We start from the raw sequence: 3787 nt of genomic DNA, 5'->3' as shown, positions 1-3787 counted from the left end.
TTGAAAAAAGAAAGACATGTAAAGGTGTCAAAGTCATAATCTGATGTATTGAAAAGAGAGAATGTAGAGGTGTCAAATGCACTGCCTCCTGCTGGTCATCAAGTGTAACTACTCCTGCCATCATGCCCCAGACTCCATGAGTCCTGAGGAGGAAGTGTGAGGCTTTTAAAGAGCAGAGGAGATTGGTGAACCAGTCAGGCGTTAGTGTTAAAGTGATGCAGAACAAAGGCAAGGGCAGAGATCCCAGTCAGGCGTTAGTGTTAAAGTGATGCAGAACAAAGGCAAGGGCGGAGATCCCAGCCCACTGAAATGGATTTGCTTTGACTTTTCCTGTGTGTTTTGCTGTTAGCGCTGGTGCTAATATGGAATATGGCGCTTTGACAACCGTTTTCTGATCACAACACTAAAGAATTCCTCAGTGCACCGATAGGAAGAGATCATGAGTGTGTTTTGATCTGGACTTGGGTGAAATTCAGGTAAACTGGTGCCAGTTTTGTATTTTTATCACTGAAAGTCCACCATACTAAATCTCTATAACAGCAAGAGTATTGCACAAGAAAGTCTACACTTTATGAATTGCACACATAACCAATGTATTGTTGCTCGGAATTACTTCAGTCTAATCTGTGATGTCTTTGGCGGTGTTCGATATGTCGGTATGTCTATGGAGCAGGGATGTGCAGGTGAGGGCTCAGGTGTGCTCACCTGTTTAAGGTCAGTGTGTAAGTACCAGAGGCCAGTGTATGTAAACACTCCAGATAATGATTTAAGTGGACCACAATCATCCAGACACGTGGAACATGTTGCCTGACTTGTATCATGCTTTTCATGTTATTGCAAAACTGACAAGTGTGTTCTCTTGACAGATGACTTTACGATTAAGTGACATTTAGCTGTTCAGTGCACTGTTTCCTAATTTCAGCTGCAGTACCCTCATGTTTATATGGCTTAATTGTGTGTTTAGTGTAATATGAAATGTTGATTTTTTAGGCCAGTTGAAAATATTAGCTTTACAAGCACTCATCCTCTGTGTCCTTATAAATTGTGCTGGGCAATCAAGAATAGTATCACAGCTTCCTGTGTCCATGTATCTATTTGTTCCTCTATATGTAGTACTGAACAGGGTCAACTTTTGTGTATGTGTTGTGTTCACCTGCTCAAAGCAAGTTATTATTAGCAAATGCAAAAAGAAATGCAGTTGTAATATTGGTCATATGGAGTGTGGCTGAGGATGTGTGTGTGTGTGTGTGTGTGTGTGTGTGTGATGACTGTGTGGAATTAAAGGATGATTCTATTGGTTTTCAGAAGCTTCTAAGGTCTTCTCTCTTTCATTTCCGAACTGCTCCTTGAGTTTGCAGTGTAAAGGAAGTGGTCACCAGTGAACAGGAAGGAAGGGGTCACCAGTGAACAGGAAGTGGTCACCAGTACAGTGTAAAGGAAGGGGTCACCACCAGTAAACAGGAAGGGGTCACCACTGAAAAGGAAGGGGTCACCAATGTAAAGGAAGGGGTCACCAGTGAACAGGAAGTGGTCACCATTGCAAAGGAAGGAGGGATCACCAGTGAAAAGGAAGGGGTCGCCAGTAAACAGGAAGGGTTCGCCAGTAAACAGGAAGGGGTCACCAGTGAACAGGAAGGGGTGGCCAGTGAACAGGAAGGGGTCACCAGTGTAAAGGAAGGGATCACCAGTGAACAGGAAGGAAGGGGTCACCAGTGTAAAGGAAGGATGGGATCACCAGTGAACAGGAAGGGGTAAACAGGAAGGGGTCGCCAGTGAACAGGAAGGAGTCACCAGTGAACAGGAAAGGGTCAAGAGTGAACAGGAAAGGGGTCACCAGTGAAAAGGAAGGGGTCACTGTCCCATTTCTCCCCACTTAAAACTTCCACTTAGTTTTGACTGCCCTCGACAGTAACGTCCCCTCGACAAGGGAAGTGGGGTGGAAGATTTTTCCGTATAAAATGGGACATCACTATGCAAATGGGTGTAGCGAACAAATCAAAAGTGCTCACCAATGTCGGATAGCTTGGTAATATATTTTGTAATATTAGTGTTCAAAACCCGACAAACACAAAACTTGTGTTCAAACAAACATATTCCAACATATTTTGAAATGTTCAAATACTTATTTCTGAAAATGTACTTACAACAGAGTTGTTCCTTTACAGCGATGTCTGCCATCTTGGTAATTTCATCTTCCTCTTCGTTTTAAGGCTGCATCGGAGCTCATTATATATCTGGGGTGGATTTTAAGGGGAAAATAGCACTACACCTTGCTCCCTAAAGTGCACCAGTGCAGCAAACAGGAAGTGGCCATCAGTGTAGTGAACAGGAAAGGGTCACCAACGGAGGAAGTGGTCAAATAAGAGGTGGGTAAATTATGAATTTGGTGATCATGGTAAGGTGGACTGCGCCATGGGGTATTGATTTTTAAAAAACATGTTTTATGGTGGTGGAGGTTATTGTCCAATGTTTATAACAATGCCAGTGATATTAAACAGTTCCAACGGTGTTGGTGACTGAACAGGAAGGGGTCACCAGTGAAATGAACAGGAAGGGGTCACCAGTAAACAGGAAGAAGTGGTCACCAGTAAACAGGAAGAAGGGGTCACCAGTGTAAAGGAAGAAGGGGTCACCAGTGAAATGAACAGGAAGGGGTCACCAGTAAACAGGAAGAAGTGGTCACCAGTAAACAGGAAGAAGGGGTCACCAGTGTAAAGGAAGAAGGGGTCACCAGTGAAATGAACAGGAAGGGGTCACCAGTAAACAGGAAGAAGTGGTCACCAGTAAACAGGAAGAAGGGGTCACCAGTGTAAAGGAAGAAGGGGTCACCAGTGAACGGGAAGAAGGGGTCACCAGTGCACTAAACAACTAACGATTCCCACTCTGACACTGATGAAGGTGTAATGTACAAGGAAATGTTAGTCTTCTGCTGCACCATTACAAAATAAATAATGATTAACATCAACATCTGTGTGGTTTGCTGAGCGCTCCGTTTTCACTGCGTGGTTCCTCTCCAGAGGCGCAGTGGAAGTTCTATTTGTTTTCACTGCGTGGTTCCTCTCCAGAGGCGCAGTGGAAGTTCTATTTGTTCACACAGGTACGTGCCAGGTATCCCTCTCCAGCGGAATAGTTAGATGTGTGTTAGCCATCATTCCTCTCAGTCCCAATATAACGCTGCTTAGATATCATTCCTCTCCAGCGGAATAGTTAGATGTGTGTTAGCCATCATTCCTCTCAGTCCCAATATAACGCTGCTTAGATATCATTCCTCTCCAGCGGAATAGTTAGATGTGTGTTAGCCATCATTCCTCTCAGTCCCAATATAACGCTGCTTAGCCATCATTCCTCTCAGTCCCAATATAACGCTGCTTAGCCATCATTCCTCTCAGTCCCAATAGGAACGCTGCTTAGATATCATTCCTCTCGCTCCCAATAGGAACGATGGTTAGATATCATTCCTCTCCATCCAAATAGGGATGTTGGTTACGCTTGTACTTCTCAGTGGTAGTGGAGCAAACATGGACCTCCTAAGCTCCTCCCCCAGATACATGGTGTTTTTATAAGGACAATTTTACATTAAGGTGCTCATGCTGAAAAGCCGCACAATACAGGTACCTGTGTCAGTGGAAGGAATCCAGGTACGTATATATGTATTTGAAATTTGAGACAAGATAACAGTATCTTATTAAAGGTTATGTTTGTTTTGCAAGGCTCACATTAGGCTGTTTCAGATGTGTTTATGTATCATGTTGAATAATAGCCAGTAGACTGATGTACTTTTTTTTTT

General features: G+C 43.6%; 1 protein-coding gene across 1 annotated transcript in view; it reads left to right on the top strand.

Moving 5' to 3' along the window:
- The window catches only part of slc48a1a (solute carrier family 48 member 1a), a 5261-nt gene extending 3954 nt beyond the window's left edge, over positions 1–1307 (top strand). The window contains exon 3 of the mRNA XM_062542000.1: positions 1–1307. This exon is cut by the window's left edge and continues 500 nt beyond it. The gene's annotated coding sequence lies outside the window, so the exon portion shown is untranslated.
- The last annotated feature ends 2480 nt before the right edge of the window (positions 1308–3787 follow it).

This window comes from Sardina pilchardus, chromosome 7 (assembly GCF_963854185.1).
Source record: "Sardina pilchardus chromosome 7, fSarPil1.1, whole genome shotgun sequence".
Taxonomy (NCBI): domain Eukaryota; kingdom Metazoa; phylum Chordata; class Actinopteri; order Clupeiformes; family Clupeidae; genus Sardina; species Sardina pilchardus.
The sequence above is the reverse complement of the archived record's forward strand: the minus strand, read 5'-3'. Positions and strand labels throughout refer to the sequence as shown.